Here is a 20451-nt window from a genome sequence, read left to right on the forward strand (position 1 = left end):
CTCTTGCAGTCAAACATTTACACCTTGTTTTCAGTCTAAATTTTCTCTAGTTTCAACTTTCAGCCATTGGATTGTGTTTTACCTTTCTCTACTAGATTGAAGAGCCCGTTCTTCTTCGAGATGAGTGTCCCTGTGGGTGCGCCTTCGCTCAGAGATTTTTACAGCAGTACTCGCATAGGCCATGCATGTGCAGTGCCTGCCTCACGCACCTGCCATGTCTCAATAGCACGCGTGCGCGGCCGGTCTCCTCAATTCCTTCTCTACCATCCCCAGCCTGAGACGGAGCTCAGCAGTCAGTGAAAAACTTCTTTGCTTTTAGCTAGTCTAGTTAGTTTTACACATTTTTACCATGTATTTAGTTAGATAAGTTTTATTTTTCCTTTCCCAGTCCCTCAAAAAAAAAACTAACCAAAAAAAAATCCATTTTTTTCTTCCTTCCTGTTTTTCTTGTCAGTTAGTTCATAATATGACTGGCTCACCAGGTTTTACGTGCTGCACTGCATGCAGAGACGCCATCCCTATTTCAGATGGCCACTCTCAATGTGTTGGCTGCTTGGGGGAGTCCAACGTCCCCCAGAAATGTATCCACTGTAGTAAATTAAAAGCTAGGGCACGAAAAGACAGAGACCTCAGGCTCAAGCTAATATTAATGGAGAAGTCCCTCGGACCTGCCTCCGACCTGGGTGCAGTTTCCTCATCGAGACAAAGCCCTCCTAGGTCAGCAAAAGATTAAAAAAACAGCAAAAAACTGACCACGTGCCTCGCCTCACAAAGACTTACCGCTTCCCAAACGATCTTCGAGCGGGTCTGTCTCCTCAGTGCCAACCACTCCACAGCTCAGCACATATGAAGCGCCGGGCACCTCTGGCACCGCACGTACCCCGGCTGCTTCTGAGGCACACCAAGGCTTCAGGCTTAAAGTTGCCTCTTCTCATGCAGCACCGTGAAAGACCCAGTGCCGCCTCAACTGAGCCTGCTTGTGTCACAGCCTAGTGTGGTTGCTACTGCGGCACTGGCACCTCACGTCCCTATGCCTGCCTCTATGGCACAGTGGCATTCGGCACCACCCAACCCCAAGACACCGCAATTGCAGCTAACAGAATGCACTGGCTGCAAACACTGCAGCACCGCAGTTGCTTCATTCAGGGGTTTTACTGGTGTTACCGACCCTACAGTCCCCCCTGCTTGATACTGATCCTTCACCAGACCTCTCAACACGGCCCCGACAGCTATCTCCTATTCCCTCTCACTTCTCTAGTTATGAGGATGCCGATGTTCAGGGAGGTTTTTCACCATACCATTCCTCCCAACTCCAGACCCCAGTCAGCAGGGGACACAGGAGATTCAAGGTCTTCATACTCCAAGGACCTACCACCCTGGTATGCACACCCATGGATGGGACCACCCGTGCCATTCCCCAGACAGTGGCGTTACTGGGGCCCCTGGGGATCATACAGGAAATACCATGGTGGCCGACACAGCCCCAGAAGAGGTGACACCACATCTCCTCTTGAACATGTGCATACATCTGTGACTGAAGTACAGGAACAGCCTGCAATGCTGCATGCAGAAGAAGAGGCTTCTGACACCTTTCCAAACAGCATTAACCTGTCATCCCCACCTCCAACAACAGCGGAGGATTTTTCTTATTTTCAGGATCTCTTCGAAAGAGTGGCTAATGAATTTAAGATTACCCTGGAGGAAGTACCCAAAAATCAGCATGAGCTGCCCAACATCCTGCAACCTTCCAGTGCATCTAAGATTGCCCTCCTATTAATGGACCCTGCCAAGAATATCTAGCAAACACCAGCCACTATAACCCCTACCTGCAAGTGAGCAGACCGGAAATACTATGTCCCTTCCAAGGGCTCGGAGTTCCTTTTCATACACTGAGCACCCAATTTGCTGGTAGTTGAAGCAGCTAACCAAAGGAACAAACAGCATCTCCTGTTCACCCCTTTTGACAAAGACAGTAAAAGGTTGGACCTACTCAGTCAGAAAGTGTGTCATGCACACTACAATTCAGGGTGGCTAATTACATGGCCCTATTGGCCAAATGTTACCACAGAAATGACAGGAAACTCATGGACTTTATTACCGATATTCTTGAGGACAAGAGACAACAATTCAAACCTGTAGTCTCTGAGGGGCTCTGCGACAGCAGTCGTGATGCGTTGAGCCTCATGGTTTACATCTTCTTTCCCACATGAGATTCAGAATACCTGTGGAAGATCTCCCCTTCGATGGAGACAAATTATTTGCCACAAAGACCAACAAAGTGTTGCATACCATGAAGGATTCCAGAGCGACATTCAGGTCCCTAGGCATCCATACACCATCGACTAGAACAGGGGCGGGCAAACTTTTTGGCCTGAGGGCCACATCGGGTTTCTGAAATTGTGTGGAGGGCCGGTTAGGGGAGGCTGTGCCTCCCCAAACAGCCAGGCATGGCCCGGCCACATTGATTCCTACCCAACAACTGGAGTTCATAGGTGCACACCTCGATTCATTAACGGAACTCACATCTCTCCCACTCGACAGATTCAACACCATAAGAAATCTGATCGCCAAGTTGCAGAACAGCCCTCAGGTCACTGCCTGAGACTGCCTGCAACTTCTGGGCCATATGGCCTCTTGTACTTCTGTGGTCAGAGAAACATGCCTCTACATGCGGTGCTTCCACGGCTGGATGACCACTGTCTACAGGCCAAACGTACACGGTCTAAACAGACTTCTGTCTATCCCTACCAAAGTCAAGGACTCACTCATGTGATGGACCCTTCCACACAATCTCTGATCCGGAGTCTCATTCCTACAGGACTCCCCCTTCATTATAATTACTATAGACACACCCCTCACTGGCTGGGGAGCACACATAGGGTATCATACCACTCAGGGACTTTGGTCCCCTACCGAAGCTTCTTTACACATAAACCTTCCAGAACTCCGAGCAGTGTGCAACGCTTGCCTCCAATTCCTCCCCCTTCATCAAAAACCAAAACATCAGGATCATGACTGACAACATCACCTGCATGTTTTTTATAGAGAGACAAGAGGGAGCTCGATCCCACTCTCTTTGCACCGAAGCTGTGAAGCTCAATATCCAACTCAATATCCAGATTTCAGCTTCTTACCTATCCGGTTCTTTAAACACTACCACGGATGAGCTCAGCAGAGCATTTCCCCTAGAACACTTATGAGAGATAAACAAGATCATCTTACACAACATATTCAAAATATGGGGCTACCCGAAACTGGACGTTTTTGCAACTGCAAAACCAAGTATCTGGAATCCCGCTCCAGAGCAGGCCTAGGGAAACACTCCTTAGGGGACGTGTCATGATCCAATGGAGTGGCAAATTACTGTATGCATTCCCCTCGATGCCACTTCTACACAGTGTGGCTCAAAATACAGACAGACTGTGCCAGGGTCATACTAATAGCCGCTAAGTGGCCCAGGCAGGCGTGGTACACTTTTCTTACCAGGATGTCCATTTGTCCGCTGATTTTGCTGCCCCTTCTTCCAAACCTATTATCACAGCAAAGCAGTCGACTACACCACCCCTGCCTACACCTCAAAGCATAGCTCCTCACTGGTTCTTTAATGAGGAATGTGATGGGGCAAGGCCAGATGGCTATAGAAAAGTAGTGGGAGATAGATATATTAGCTCCAGGCTAAACAAATCCCTGGTACGAGGATAAGTTAAATGGCAGGTGCTCCAGGTCAATTAAGACACCTGGGGCCAATTAAGAACTTTCCAGAAGGCAGGGAGAATGCTAGGTTGATTGGGACACCTGAAGCCAATCAGGGGCTGGCTGAAACTAGTTAAAAGCCTCCCAGTCAGTCAGGTGGGTGTGCATGTCAGGAGCTGTGGGAGGAAGTTGCGCTGTTGGAGAGGCTGAGCAGTACACACCATATCAGGCACAAGGAAGGAGGCCCTGAGGTAAGAGTAAAGGGGAGCTTGAGGAAGTGAGGGCTGCTGTGGGGGAAGTAGCCCAGGGAATAGTACATCATGTTTCTAAAAGGTCAGCTACCATAGCTGATACTATTAGGGTCCCTGGGCTGGAGCCTGAAGTAGAGAGCGGGCCCAGGCCCGGGCTCCCCCCTTTACCCTCACCCCCCCAATTAATCAGTGAGACTGGGAGACAACAGAGACTGTGCAAGGGAGGATAGCTTCTCCTCACCTCCCTCACCGACTTATGATGAAAATGGCTCAGTAGACTGTGACCCTTGTCTCTAGACACCACAAGACTGAGGAAACTACCATCTTTGCTCATCCCATCACAAAGCGGTTCCTCAAGGGCCTCCAGTCCCTATACCCAGACATTTAAGCTACCCACTCCACCTTGAGACCATCTCTTAGTCCTAACATGCGTGATGCAGCAACCATTTGAACCGCTAGCAACGTGTTCTCTCCTGCACCTATCCATGAAAACTGCGTTTTTAGTGGCAATTACCTCCGACAGACATGCAGGAGAAATCAGAGCACTCCTGGTGGATCCACCGTACACTATATTTTTTTAAGGACAAAGTCACCCTTCAACTGCACCCCAGATTTCTTCCCAAGGTGCACTCAGCTTTTCACATCAGTGAACCTATCCACTTACTTACCTTTTTCCCTAAGCCACATACAAACACTTTTGAGTTAACAGTGCACACACTGGATGTGCGCAAAGCTTTGTCCTTTTACTTGGACAGGACTAAACCCTTTAGGAATTCCCCAAAACGCTTTGTTTCAATTGCGGAACACTCTAGAGGTACAGCCGTCTCTAATCAGAGACTTTCCAATTGGATAGTGGGTTGCATTCGCCTTTGTTATCAATTGAACAACATGACTCCTCCAACTTCTATTAGAGCACACTCCACGAGATCCCTGTCAACGTCTGTGGCTTTCCTATGTAACATTCGCTTTGCAGATATTTGCAAGGCTGCCACTTGAGCTTCTGAACACATCTTTGCAAAACACTATGGTCTTATTCAAGGACCCCTAACTGATTCTCGTATGGGCTGAGCTGTGCTATGTACAGCTTTTCTTACCTGTTCCAAAGTCCCTACCACCTCAAGAGACAATGCTTTTCAGTCACCTGGAGTGGAGCACCCACAGTGGAGAAGAAGAAGAAGTTAATCACCTGTACAGTAACTGAAGTTATTCGAGATGGGTGTCCCTGTGGGTGCTCCACTACCCACCCTACTCCCCTCTACTTCGGAGTTGGAGCGGTTTCCATAATAGAGAAGGAACTAAGGAGCCCGACCACGCATGTGTGCTATTGAGACACGACAGGCGCACGAGGCAGGCACTGCATGTATGCGGCCCGTGTGAGTACTGCTGTAAAAAATCTCCCAGCAAAGGTGCAGGGGCGCACCAACAGCTGGAGTTGAGCACCCACAGGGACACTCATCTCAAAAAACGTCAGTTACTGCACAAGTGAGTAACCTCCTCTTATTAAATATTCCCCATGTAGGTACTTATAGACTATAATCCAGTCACCCCTTAACCTTCTGTTTGTTAAACTTAATAGGTAGAGGTCTTCGAGTCTCTCATTATAAGGAATGTTTTCTAATCCTTTGATCATTTTTGTGGCTCTTTTCTGAACCCTCTTCAATTTATCCACATCTTTGTTGACTTGTGGACACCAGAACTGTACACTGTACTCCAGCAGCAATCACACTAGTGTCAAATATAGAGGTAAAATAACCTCTCCTACTCAAGATGCCCGTTTATGCATCCAAGGATTGCATTAGCTCTTTTGGCCACAGCGTCACAGTGGGAGCTCATGTTCAACTGATAATCCACCACCCCCCCGAAATGTTTTTCAGAGTCACTGCTTCCCAGTATAGAGTCCTCCGTCATGTAAGTATGGCCTACATTCTTTGTTCCTAGATGGATACGTTTGCATTTAGCCGTATTAAAACACACATTGTTTGCTTGCACCAAGCTTACCAACCAATCCAGATCACTCTGAATCAATGACTAGTCCTCTTCATTGCCACTCTCCCAGTTCATGTGTCATCTGCAAACTTTATTAGTGAAGGTTTTGTTTCTTCTTCAAGTACTTGCTCATCTCTATTTCATGCTAGGTGTGTGCACGCCACATGCACAGTTGCCGGAGATTGTTCCCTTAGTGGTATCCATTGGGCTGGCTCTAGCACCCTCCAGAGTCGTGTGCCTATATGCTGATATAAGGGTCACTGCTGGCCCCACACACTCTCAGTTCCTCAGCCCATGACGGTTGCTGGAATGATCCTTTCTTGCCCTGACAAGGTTACTTCCCAGTGATTTCAGACTCTTTCTTCATACATAGTGCATTTAGTTTTTCCAAGTTGTGAAAGCGTATATAGTTCCTATTGTCAAAGGACTTTTTGCCCCAGGGGCCGGGTGTGCCCCGGTCCCCAGGCTTCAAGCCGTGTGCTTCTTGTGACAAACCTATGCCTGTGTGTGACCTACAGTCGAGTGACTTAAAGTGCTTGGGGGAAACTCATGTAAAGGACAAATGCAAAATTTGTTGGGACTTCAGACCCTGCACTAAAAAGGACCGGGACATAAGACTAAAATGTATCCTCATGGAAACTGCCCTCAGACCTGTCTCAGAGCTGAGCCACTCCGATTCGGCTCCAAGTACTTTGGCATTGGTGCGAAGCACTCCCCCAACACCATTCTCCATTGTTGGTGCCAAGGAAGAAGCACAAAAAGCAGCACGTCGAGAGAGGGCGCTCGCTGGTGCAGAAGAGAGACAAGTGGGGAGAGTGAGTGAGACCCATGCCAGGCCGCTCTTCTACCCCGGTCCCACGTCAGCACCATTGACTCTGCCAAAGGTGTTGAGTCTGGTGCCAGGACCTTCCTCTGATACCAGGGAGCCACCGCGGTACCAATGGACTGACGGTGCCATCGACCCTGGAGGCTTTTCAGGAGGCTAGGGACCTTCTCTCTCTCTCTCTCTCTCTTCCAGTCCCTCCAACCCCACTGGGGCACGTACCAGCTCTAGCGTCTGAAAGCAGGAGGGAACAGGGTGTGTCATGCGCCTTCTTGGCACCATCCAGGGGGAAGCCCCACACTCCCTGGCACGCCGCTGGTCCCTAGAATACCAGCACCATATGGAAGTGGATACCCTTCCACCATGGTTGCCGAGAGGAATCCTCTTCGGAGTCTATGGGGAACCCTGTGTATCACCAGAAGCCCACCATCGATACCCTGCCTATTCCCCATTGAGCTTCACTGCTGATCCCCTAGCGGGCACCTAGGCGGTGGGTCACTGGCCAATGCCATGGTCCTATTGGAACCCCTAGGGGTTTCCCCCAGTACCAAGGCATGTCTCCCACTGTTCCTACTTGGTGGCCTCCAGAAGACGGGATACTGCTCCTTTCAGCTCGGCACCAGACCCCAACTCCGGTACTGACCCTGATTCTGAAGTCCAGGAAATGCCACAAGTGGACATAATGGAGGAGGAGGAGGAAGGAGTGCTTTCTTCTCATCCTCCCCAAACGAAGCTGTCATGGGTCCCAGTAGCCTACTTCCCCAGGACAATTTTAAGGCCCATCAGGACCCGCTGAAGCAGGTCACTTGAAGCCTGGGCTTGAAGATCAAGGAGCTCAAAGAGACATCACACAGCTTTATTGATATCCTGGCTGAAGCAGTTCTATCCAAAGTTGCCCTACCCATCAGTGAGGCAGTGATAGGACCAGTCAAGGCCCTGTGGCAAACTTCTTCTCTGGCCCCCACCTCAAAGAGGGCAGAGAAAAAGTATTATGTGCCAGCAAGTAGGTTCGATTACCTGTACTCACATCCTTCCCCTGGGTCCCTGGTGGTGTCTGCAGCTAACAAACGGGACAGGCAGGGCCAGTCGAGAGCTACCTGAAACAAAAAGACGCTAAGAAACTGGACCTTTTCAGAAGAAAGGTTTATTCCATGGGTAGCCACCAACTGTGTATTGCCAATCAGCAAGGTTTGCTGGGGAGATATGATTTTAATCTATGGCACTCCCTGAATAAATTCAAAGACTCCCTGCCTCAAGATTCAAGACAGGAGTTTGCAGCGCTCCTAGAAGAGGGTTAGAACATGGCCAGGACCTCTCTCTAGGCGGCTCTGGATGCTGCTGACTCGCTGGCCCAAACAATGGCCTCCACAGTCACCGTGAGGCACTGTTCCTGGGTCCAGTTCTCCGGCCTTCTCTACAAGGTCCAACAATCAACCCAGGACTTCCCATTTGAAGGCTTCTCCCTTTTCTTGCGGCAGAAGGACACGAGACATCATTGACACGAGGGCCACCCTACGATCCTTAGGCCTGTATGCTCCATTTGCTTCCAGAAAACACTTAATGCCCCAGCAGCCTCCTCAGTTCTCCAGACCTCCAAGACAGGAGCTCTACAAAAGAAAAAGCAGAGGTTATAAATGGTGCCAACCACTCCCGTCCACCTCAGCCTCCCAGTCGGGGACTCAGATACTCTGGCAGGCCTTTTGAAGATGTGCCTGAGGGCGCTGCACTAGTTGTCATTTCAGATCTGCCACCCTCTTTTATTTTTGGACCATCTGTTGCTCTTCAGCCTGGCTTGGACATCCATAACATTAGACCGATGGGTCCCGAGTACAGTGACAGTCAGATATATCCTTCAGTTTTTATCCACCCTTCCCACCCACCCACCATCTCCATCCCTCTTCAGGGACTCTTCTGATGAGCAGCTCCTTATCCAGGAGGTCCAATCCCTCCTACATATGGGGGCTGTGGAGGAAGTTCCTCAAGACTTGAGAGGGCAGGGGTTTTACTCCCAATGTTTCTTAATCTCAAAGGCACAAGGGTGGCTCCAGCCTATCCTGAATCCTGCATCGTCTCAACAGATATCTCAAGAAACTGAGGTTCTGCATGGTCTCCCTGGCCTCCTTCATTCCCTCCCTGGACTCAAGAGATTGGTATGCATGGTCCTCGACTTAAAGGACGCATACTTTCACATTTCTATCTTCTGTGCCCACAGAAGATTTCTCAGGTTTGTAGTGGATCATCGCAACTACCAATTCATCACCCTTTCCTTCAGCCTGTCAGCAGCCCCAAGGGTTTTTACAAAGTGTATGAGGGTTCTAGCAGCCTTCCTCAGGCAGAAAGGTATTCACGTGTATCTGTACCCCAACAACTAGCTGATCAAAGGTCAATCGCAGGTTCAAGTGCAAGATAATATCAGCACAAGCTGAAACCCCTTTAGTGCTCTGGGCCTGCTGATAAACGAGCAGAAGTCAACTCTTGTCTGGGTTCAGAGAATAGAATGTATTGGGGCTGTGCTCAACTTGACCCAAGCCAGAGCCTTTCTGCTGGAGGCCCACTTCAAAACCATGGCAGATCTGATATCCAAGGTCATGGCCCACCAAATCTCGACAGCTTAAGTGTGCCTCAAGCTGTTGTTACATGGCGGCTTACACTTACGTGGTTCAATATATAAGACTGTGCCTGAGGCCCCTACAGATATGGCTAGCATCAATATACTCCCCTAGCAGATACCACTTGGAATCAGTACTTATGAGCCCTAGCCTGGTCCTCACCTCCCAGGTCTGGTGGAAGAAACCAAGGTTGGTAATTTATGGTCCCACAGCCATCGGTGTCTTTAGTCTTGGATGCATCAGACTTGGGGGGAACCCACCTCAACAACCTCAGGGCCAGAGCTATCTACTTGACCAAGTGGAAACGTTCCACTTGTTGGGCCTCCGAACAGGATCCCTTTCCATCTCGATTTTCTCTTCAGTCTATCTTGGACTATTTGCTCCACCTAACGCAGCAGGATCTGGGTCTCTCGTTTATTAAAGTTCATTTGGTGGCCATCTTAACATTCCATCCCCCCAGTGAATGACAGATCAATGTTCTCGCACAAAATGATGGTCCCGTTTCTCAAGGGGTTAGAAAGACTCTATCCTCAGACTGGCGAATCGACCCCCTCCCCCATGGGACTTAAACCTTGTCCTGTCGAGGCTTGTGGCCCCCCTTTGAGCTGTTAGCATCATGCTACCTACTACTTCTCTTCTGGAAGATTGCCTTCCTGGAGACAGTCACCTCGGCCAGAAGGTTGTCTGAGATTAAGGCCCTTATGTCCAAACCAACTTGCACAGTATTTTTTGAAGACAAGGTCTAACTGTGCCCAGGACGATGCCAGTTTTGGGAGAGCAATGTTGCATTCGGCAAATCCATGAACTCTGAGTCCACCTCCTGGGGTACTGCTTGTGAGTCACATAGCATGGAAGATATATGAGCAAACACTCGAAGAAAAAAGAATTACTAACATTCCATAACTGTTGTTCTTTGAGATGTGTTGCTTATGCCATTCCATGACCCACACTTCTATCCCTATGTGGGAGTTACATGCAAGAAGAAACTAAGAGGGTGCGGGGCTGGCGGCACCCTTTATACCTGGTCATATGTATGTGACTCCAGAAGATGCTAGAGCTGGCCCATCGGATACCACGAAGGAAAAAATCTCTGGCAACAGCACACATGGCGTATGCACACCTAGCGTGGAATGTTTTTGGAGTAGCAGCCGTGTTAGTCTGTATCCGCAAAAAGAAAAGGAGGACTTGTGGCACCTTAGAGACTAACAAATTTATTTGAGCTACAAATTTACAAATTTATTCGTGAGCTACAGCTCACTTCATCGGATGCATTCAGTGGAAAATACAGGGGGAAGATTTATATACATGGAGAACATGAAACAATGGGTGTTACTGTACACACTGTAACGAGAGTGATCAGGTAAGGTGAGCTATTACCAGCAGGAGAGCTGGGGGAAAACACCTTTTGTAGTGATAATCAAGGTGGGCCATTTCCAGCAGTGGACAAGAACGTGTGAGGAACAGTGGTGGGGGAGGAATAAACATGGGGAAATAGTTTTACTTTGTGTAATGACCCATCCACTCCCAGTCTTTATTCAAGCCTAAGTTAACTGTATCCAGTTTGCAAATGAATTCCAATTCAGCAATCTCTCGTTGGAGTCTGTTTTTGAAGGTTTTTTTTGTTGAAGAATTGCCCCTTTTGGGTCTATAATCAAATGACCGAAGAGATTGAAGTGTTCTCCGACTGGTTTTTGAAGGTTCTAATTCTTGACATCTGATTTGTGTCCATTTATTCTTTTACGTAGAGACTGTCCAGTTTGGCCAATGTACATGGTAGAGGGCATTGCTGGCACATGATGGCATATATCACATTGGTAGATGTGCAGGTGAATGAGCCTCTGATAGTGTGGCTGATGTGATTAGGCCCTATGATGGTGTCCCCTGAATAGATATGTGGACACAGTTGGCAACAGGTTTTGTTGCAAGGATAGCTTCCTGGGTTAGTGGTTTTGTTCTGTGGTGTGTGGTTGCTGGTGAGTATTTGCTTCAGGTTGGGGGGCTGTCTGTAAGCAAGGACTGGCCTCTCTCCCAAGATCTGTGAGGGTGATGGGTCGTCCTTCAGGATAGGTTGTAGATCCTTGATGATGCGTTGGAGAGGTTTTAGTTGGGGGCTGAAGGTGATGGCTAGTGGCATTCTGTTATTTTCTTTGTTGGGCCTATCCTGTAGTAGGTAACTTCTGAGTACTCTTCTGGCTCTGTCAATCTGTTTCTTCACTTCAGCAGGTGGGTATTGTAGTTGTAAGGATGCTTGATAGAGATCTTGTAGTTGTTTGCCTCTGTCTGAGGGGTTGGAGCAAATACGGTTGTATCATAGAGCTTGGCTGTAGACAATGGATCGTGTAGTGTGGTCTGGATGAAAGCTGGAGGCATGTAGGTAAGCATAGTGGTCAGTAGGTTTCCGGTATAGGGTGGTGTTTATGTCACCATCGCTTATTAGCACCATAGTGTCCAGGAAGTGGATCTCTTGTGTGGACTGGTCCAGGCTGAGGTTGATGGTGAGATGGAAATTGTTGAAATCATGGTGGAATTTCTCAAGGGCTTCTTTTCCATGGGTCCAGACGATGATGATGTCATCAATGTAGCGCAAGTAGAGTAGGGGCATTAGGTGACGAGAGCTGAGGAAGCGTTGTTCTAAGTCATCCATAAAAATGTTGGCTTACTGTGGGGCCATGCGGGTACCCATAGCAGTGCCGCTGATTTGAAGGTATACATTGTCCCCAAATGTGAAATAGTTGTGGGTGAGGACAAAGTCACAAAATTCAGCCACCAGGTTTGCCGTGACATCCTCGGGGATACTGTTCCTGACGGCTTGTAGTCCACCTTTGTGTGGAATGTTGGTGTAGAGGGCTTCCACATCCATAGTGGCTAGGATGGTGTTTTCAGGAAGATCACCGATGGATTGTAGGTTCCTCAGGAAGTCAGTGGTGTCTCGAAGATAGCTGGTAGCGTTCGGCCTGAGGAGGGAGTTTACATAGCCAGACAATCCTGCTGTCAGGGTGCCAATGCCTGAGATGATGGGGCGTCCAGGATTTCCAGGTTTATGGATCTTGGGTAGCAGATAGAATACCCCTGGTCGAGGTTCTAGGGGTGTGTCTGTGCATGGAATGGACATGAGCAACACATCTCAAAGAACAATATTTATAGAAGGTTAGTTACCATTTTTTTTCTTCCATGTCATTGATAAAAATGTTAAATAGCATAGATCCAAGAAAGGATCCTGGTAGGATCCCCACAGGAAACACAACAGCTTGATGATGAATTCCCCATTTAGTTACACTTTGAAACCTATCAGTTAGCCATCTTTTAATCCATTTAATCTGTGCCATGTTACTGTATCATAGCCAATGAGGTTAATCCGAGGCGTGATCATTACTAGTTGAAAATCTTTCTAGAATTTTAATCAAAATGTCATGTGGTACCAGATCAAACGCCTTACAGAAATCTCTGTATATTATTACATCAGCACTATTAACTTTTATGAGATTACAGGTTTGGTAGATTTTTTAAAAAAAAAGATACCAAGTTAGTTTGACAGGATCTATGTTGTATAAACCCATATTCTTATTATTCTTTCGCATGGTGATAGTTACACGTTGCTTTCAGTGTTCCACTATGTAGACCCATACTGATTGACATTAATTACATTTTCCTCCTTTAATTATTTATGAATCAAGGTGCGTATCAGTTGCTCCATTGTCTTACTCGGGATCGATGACAGACTCACAGACCTATAATAACCCAGGTCATCCCCTTTACCCTTTTCATATACTGCTACAACATTAGCTTCTTTCCAGTCTTTGGGAACTTCCCCAGCATGAAAATTAACATTAATGGTCCAGCAAGCTCCTCAGCCAGCTCTTCTGAAACTCTTCAGTGGAAATTATCTGGACATGCTGATTTTAAAATATCTAACTTTAGTATCTGCTTTTTAACATCCACCTGAGATACTACTGGAATGGAAAGAGTGTTACCATAGAATCATAGATTGGGGTGGAAGAGACCTCAGGAGGCCATCTAGTCCAACTCCCTGCTCAAATCCAACTAAATCATCCCAGGCAGGGCTTTGTCAAGCCAGGTCTTAAAAACCTCTAAGGATGGAGATTCCACCACCTCCCTAGGTAACCATTCCAGTGCTTCACCACCCTCCTAGTGAAATAGTTTTTTCTAATATCCAACCTAGATCTCCCCCACTACAACTTGAGACCATTGCTCCTTGTTCTGTCATTTGCCACCACTGACAACAGCGTAGCTCCATCCTGTTTGGAACCACGCTTCAGATAGTTGAAGGCTGCTATCAAATCCCCCCTCATTCATCTCTTCTGCAGACTAAACAATCCCAGTTCCCTCAGCCTCTCCTCATAAGTCTTGTGCTCCAGCCCCCTGATCATTTTTGTTGCCCTCCACTGGACTCTTTCCAGTTTTCCACATCCTTCTTGTAGTGTGGGGCCCAAAACTGGACATAGTACTCCAGATGAGGCCTCACCAATGTTGACTGTAGGGGAATGATCACGTCCCTTGATCTGCTGGCTATGCCCCTACTTATACAGCTCAAAATGCTGTTGGCCTTCTTGGCAACAAGGGACCACTGTTGATTCATATCCAGCTTCTCGTCCACTGTAACCCCTAGGTCCTTTTCTGCAGAACTGCTGCCTAGTCGCTCGGTCCCTAGTCTGTAGCGGTGCATGGGATTCTTCTGTCCTAAGTGGAGGACTCTGCACTTGTGCTTGTTGAACCTCATCAGATTTCTTCTGGCCCAATCCTCCAATTTGTCTAGGTCACTCTGGACCCTATCGCTACCCTCCAGCGTATCTACCTCTCCCCCCATCTTAGTGTCATCTGCGAACGTGCTGAGGGTGCAATCCATCCCATCATCCAGATCATTGATGAAGATGTTCGGATGATTTAGTTGGGGTGCTCCTGCTTTGAGCTGGGGGTTGGTCTAGATACCTCCTGAGGTCCCTTCCAACCCTGATAGTCTGTGATTCCATGTTGAACAAACCTGACCCCTGGGGCACTCCACTTGATACTGGCTGCCAACTAGACATCGAGCCGTTGATCGCTATCCATTGAGCCCAACGATCTAGCCAGCTTTCTGTCCACCTTATAGTCCATCCATCCAGCCCATACTTCTTTAACTTGCTGGCAAGAATGCTGTGGGAGACTGTATCAAAAGCTTTGCTGAAGTCAAGATATATCACTTCCACCGCTTTCCCCATATCCACAGAGCCAGTTATCTCATCATAGAAGGCAATCAGGTTGATCAGGCAAGACTTTCCTTTGGTGAATCCATGTTGACTGTTCCTGATCACCACCTTCTCCTCCACGCGCTTCAAAATGGATTCCTTGAGGACCTGCTCCATGATTTTGCCAGGGACTGAGGTGTGGCTGACCAGTCTGTAGTTCCCCAGATTCTCCTTCTTCCCTTTTAAAAAGATGGGCACTACATTTGCCTTTTTCCAGTTGTCCAGGACCTCCCCTGATCACCATGAATTTTCAAAGATAATGGCCAATGGCGCTGCAATCACATCAGCCAACTTCCTCAGCACCCTTGGATGCGTTGCATCCGCCCCTATGGACTTGTGTGTGTCCAGCTTTTCTAAATAGTCCTTAACCTGTTCTTTTACCACCAAGGACCGCTTACCTCCTTCCCATACTGTGCTGCCCAGTGCAGCAGTCTGGGAGCTGACCTTGTCTGTGAAGACCAAGGCAAAAAAAGCATTGAGTACTTCAGGTTTTTCCACATCATTTGTCACTAGGTTGCCTCCCCCTTTCAGTAAGGGTCCCACACTTTCCCTGACCACCTTGTTGCTAACATACTTGTAGAAACCCTTCTTATAGCTAGCAAGAGATGTGAAGAATAACAACTCCAATTATGCTTTGGCCTTCCTGATTACATCCCTGCATGCTCGAGCAATATTTTTATACCCCTCCTCAGTCATCTGTCCAAGTTTCCACTTCTTGTAAGCTTCCTTTTTGTGTTTAAGGTCCCCATAGATTAATCTGTTAAGCCAAGCTGGTCACCCGCCGTATTCTTTCTATGCATCGGATCGTAGGCGCCGACTTCTGCTCTTGCCGGTGGGTGCTCGACCCCCCTCTGCCCCCAGCCCCACCCCCACAACACCCCTTCCACGAGGCTCTGCCCCCTTCCTGCCCCAATTCCAACTCCTTTCCCAAATCCCTGCCCCGGTCCCACCTCCTCCACTGAGCGCGCCATGCTCCTGCTCCTCCCCCTCCCTCCCAGTACGTCACCAGACGGCTGTTTGGTGGTGGCCAGACAGGAAGCACTGGGAGGTAGGCAGAGGAGTGGGGACGCGGTGCGCTGTGGGCGGTGGGGGGAAGCTTGGCTTCCAGTGGGTACAGAGCACCCACTAATTTTTCCCCTAGGTGCTCCAGCCCCAGAGCACCCACGGGGTCTGCGCCTATGCATCGGGATCGTTTGTTCATGCACCCTCAAAAAGGCTTCTTTAAAATACAGCTAGCTCTCCTGGACTCCTTTCCCCCTCATATTCACCTCCCAGGGGATCCTGCCCATCAGTTCCCTGCGGGAGTCAGTCTGCTTTTCTGAAGTCCAGGGTCTGTATTCTGCTGCTTTCCTTTCTTCCTTTTGTCATATATGACTATATCATCTGTAAAAAGAACAGGAGTACTTGTGGCACCTTAGAGACTAACCAATTTATTAGAGCGTAAGCTTTCTGAAATATATCATCTGTGTTTTTCCCTAAGATAGAACACAAATATTTGAACACTTATGTCTTTTCTGCATTATTATTGATAATTCTACCATTTCCATCTAGTAATGGACAAATATTGTTAGATTTCTTTTTGTTCCTAATATTCTTAAAAACTTGTCCTCCTTAACTCTGCTGGCCATAGTTTTCTCCTTGTGTCCCTTTGCTTCCCTGATCAGTTTTCCATGTTTCCTTACTTCTGATTTATATTCATTACTATCAACTCCCCCTTTCTTCCATTTGTTCCATATGTTATGTATATATATTTATTTATAAGTGCCTTCACTTCCCCACTAAGGTTTTCTTTTTTTTTTAGGACTGTCGATTAATCGCAGTTAACTCACACGACTAACTCAAAAAATTAATCGTGATTAAAAAGTTAATCAGGATTAATCGCACTGTTAAACAATAGGATACCAATTGAAATGTGTTACATATTTTCAGTGTTTTTCTCCATTTTCAACTATATTGATTTCTATTACAGCACAGAATACAAAGTGTACAGTGCTCACTTTATATTATTTTTATTACAAATATTTGCATTGTAAAAAATGTTAAACAAAAGAAATAGTACTTTTCAATTAATCTCATACAAGTACTGTAGTACAATCTCTTTATCATGAAAGTGTAACTTACAAATGTAGATTTTTATTTATTTATTACATAACTGCACTCAAAAATAAAACAATGTAAAACTTTAGAGACTACAAGTCCACTCGGTCCTACTTGTTGTTCAGCCAGTCGCTAAGACAAACAAGTTTGTTTACATTTACGGGAGATACTGCTACCTACTTCTTATTTATTATGTCACCAGAAAGTGAGAACAGGCGTTTGCATGGCACTTTTGTAGCTGGCGTTGCAAGGTATTTCCGTGCCAGATATGCTAAACATTAGTATGTCCCTTCATGCTTCGGCCACCATTCTAGAGGACATGCTTCCATGCAGATGATGCTTGTTTTAAAAAAAATAATAATAATAATTAAAGTTGTGACTGAACTTCTTGGGGGAGAATTGTATGTCCCCTGCTCTGTTTTACCCGCATTCTGCCATATATTTCATGTTATAGCAGGCTCGGATGATGACCCAGCACATGTTCATTTTAAGAAAACTTTCACAGCAGATTTGACAAAACACAAAGAAGGTACCAATGTGAGATCTGTAAAATTAGCAACAGCACTCGACCCAAGGTTTAAATAGCTGAAGTGCCATCCAAAATCTGAGGGGGATGAGGTGTAGCGCATGCTTTCAGAAGTCTTAAAAGAGCAACACTCCAATGCGGAAACTACAGAACCACCAGAAAAGAAAATCAACCTGCTGGTGGCATTTGACTCCTGATGATGAAAATGAACATGCGTCTGTCCGCTCTGCTCTCGATCATTATCGAGCAGAGCCCATCTTCAGCATGGACACATGTCCTCTGGAATGTTGATTGAAGCATGAGGGGACATATGAATCTTTAGCACATCTGGCACGTAAATATCGTGTGACGCCGGCTACAACAGTACCCTGAGAACACCTGTTCTCACTTTCAGGTGACAGTGTAAACAAGAAGTGGGCAGTTATCTCCTGTAAACTGTAACCAAACTTGTTTTGTCTGAGCGATTGGCTGAAGTAGGACTGAGTGGACTTGTAAACTCTATAAAGTTTTACATTGTTTTATTTTTGAATGCAGTTATTTTTTGTCCATAATTCTACATTTGTAAGTTCAACTTTCATGATAAAGAGATTGCACTACAGTACTTGTATTAGGTGAATTGAAAAATACTATTTCTTTTGTTTTTTACAGTGCAAATATTTGAAATAAAAACAATAATATAAAATAAGCACTGAACACTTGTATTCTGTGGTGTAACTGAAATTGAAAATGTAGAAAACATCCAAAAATATTTAAATAAATTATATTCTATTTTTAACAGTGCGATTAATCACGCAATTCATTTTTTAATTGTGTGATTCATTTTTTGTAATCATGCAACAGCCCTACTTTTTTTTCCCTTTCTTTTTTTTTTCCTAATATGGCATTTTTCCTTGATTGAGGGATTGTGGCTTTTTGGGCATCTAGTAAAGTGTTCTTTCCAACTATACCCTAGAGCAACAAAGATATTGGGAGGGGAGGGATAGCTCAGTGGTTTGAGCATTGGCCTGCTAAACCCAGGGTTGTGAGTTCAATCCTTGAGGGGGCCATTTGGGATCTGGGGCAAAAATGGGGGATTGGTCCTGCTTTGAGCAGGGGGTTGGACTAGATGACCTCCTGAGATCCCTTCCAACCTTGGTATTCTATGATTCTATATGGAAACATGGTTTAGTTAGTATGTGATGCACAACTTCTGAAACTTCCTTATGAGTTGACTAGCTAAAGAAACCTGTGAGAGAGTTAGAATGTAAATATAATTTACTTTATTGAAGTACACTAAGAACTCAGAACATAAATACTGTAGAGCACTCTTCCTTTTGGTGGAAACACGTGTGTTTTGCCTCTGCAGAGCTTAAGTTGAGTCTAGATTTCCATTTTAAGCCCCGTATCCAACCTCTCTCTAAGGACTGATTGGAGCAACTGATTTGGTTGTAAATTTCAATGTTTACTATAGGGTAGGCAAAGTTGTTGTTTTTTTTTAGTTCCGGGAAAAGTGTTGGATTCCAGATTTTTGTGTGCTGCTTAATCAAAATGGGCTCTGTTCTAATGTGACGTCCCCCTTCTCCTCCTCCTTCCCCCCCCCACAAGTGAATCTTCATTATTTTTGTCTTCCTTGTTCTCGATTGTGGAAAATGTAAAGAACTCCTAATGTGATGCACAGCTGCAGTTCCTTATGTACTTGAGAGTAGGGCTTTTTTAAATCACAGGAAAGGATTATATAGGAGTCTTAATATTTTAGCCATAGAGATTAGTAAAGGATTACAGTAGAAAAGCCAGTTTCATTATCCAGGGAAGTGCCATTCCTGCTTGCTACTATTTTCTGTGAGCTAGAGGACTACAGATGTTCTCCAAGATCAGAAAAGGAGAAGGGAGTGTGGGGAGAGGGAGGAAGAGAAAAGGTAAGGGGGAGAAATTAGGGACTGAAGAGGGAAATTCCAGGGCAGGAGAAGAGTGGTGGAAGTATGCTGTCTCTCCTGCAACATTAAATCAAAACCCTGTGTGTGATGTGATTACAGGGCTGTATAAATGGCTGCATCATTGCCAATTTGTTAAGTTGCTTCATAAGCTCTGCACCCAAAAAAATATATATATTTAAACCTGCAAAGGACTTTATCAAATTGGGCTTCTGACCTTTTTGCTCCTTTTAAGATGGATAAAAAAAGGAATGGAAGGGCTTTTGTTTGTTTCTGGCTTTAAAATTTTTTTATTTTTTTTTACCTCAGAAGTATCTATCAGGAGTGTCAACTCTGATCTGCCCTGGTTTTGCTGAGTGTCTCAGAGCATGTGCACTATCTGCTTTCCCACCTTAATTGCAGGTATGAGGTTGGGGAATTTTTAACAAATACATCCTTTCTCCAAAATATTAATATGTTGTTGAAGTTAAATAGCTGTTTGGGGTTTTTTACATTTTTATGGGATTAAAAATCCTTTCTCTCAATTACTATACCTCTTGGTTTCTTGTGATGTCATCATATCACTAAGTCTGCAGTCACCATAGAGTGTGTCTACACAGCCACTAGACACCTGTGGCTCGGGTGTCTGGGCTCAGGACCCTGTGGGGTGGGAGGGTCCCAGATCTAGGGCTCGAGCCCAAGCCTGGACATCGACACAGCAATGAAACAGCCTGAGCTCCGGGAGTCCGAGTGAGCTGGCGCAGGCCAGCCACAGGGTTTTCTTTGGTGTGTAGACACACCCTCAGAGCCTAGACAGAACCTGAATTTCTAATATAGGAAAAGAAACAAGGGAAAAAAACTTACAAAAAACCATTCACATTCTTCTTTTATCCATTGTAAAGAATTCTTTTTAAAAAAGGCTCTAGCCCTATTCTTTCCTTTGCAGGTCACCATTAAGTCTCATATGGTCCAGGAAAAAAAATCAAACTATGAATGGGATGTGAGCCATGCAATGATGTTTTGGAGGTGCCAGGACTCAGGAGACCTGAATTCTGTCCCCAGCCCTGCTACTGGGACTCTCTGGACTTTGGCCACCTCTCTGTGCCTCAGTTTGATTATCTGAAATGGGCATAGTGATACCTTCTTCTTTTTTAAAGCACTCTGTGATCTGATGATGATAAAGCTCTGTTTGAAGACTAATTATTACTATTATTTCATTAACTGAGTGTGCAGAGACACTGAAACTATACCTCCATGAGAGTGTGGCGTGCCCCATTCATCGCAGTGGGGCCTTAAAACTGTGAAACTTATTGATGATCATTTAAATGTGAACA

General features: G+C 46.1%; 1 protein-coding gene and 1 non-coding gene across 6 annotated transcripts in view; both read left to right on the forward strand.

Annotated features, from left to right (window-relative positions):
• KLHL12 (kelch like family member 12) overlaps positions 1–20451 on the forward strand; it is a 118167-nt gene that overhangs the window by 51259 nt on the left and 46457 nt on the right. The gene's annotated exons all lie outside the window — the stretch shown is intronic.
• LOC140901529 (U4 spliceosomal RNA) lies at positions 12678–12825 on the forward strand. Its single transcript, XR_012155886.1, has one exon. It is a non-coding gene; the product is annotated as a U4 spliceosomal RNA (small nuclear RNA).

Source organism: Lepidochelys kempii, chromosome 21 (assembly GCF_965140265.1).
Source record: "Lepidochelys kempii isolate rLepKem1 chromosome 21, rLepKem1.hap2, whole genome shotgun sequence".
NCBI classification, from domain to species: Eukaryota; Metazoa; Chordata; order Testudines; family Cheloniidae; genus Lepidochelys; species Lepidochelys kempii.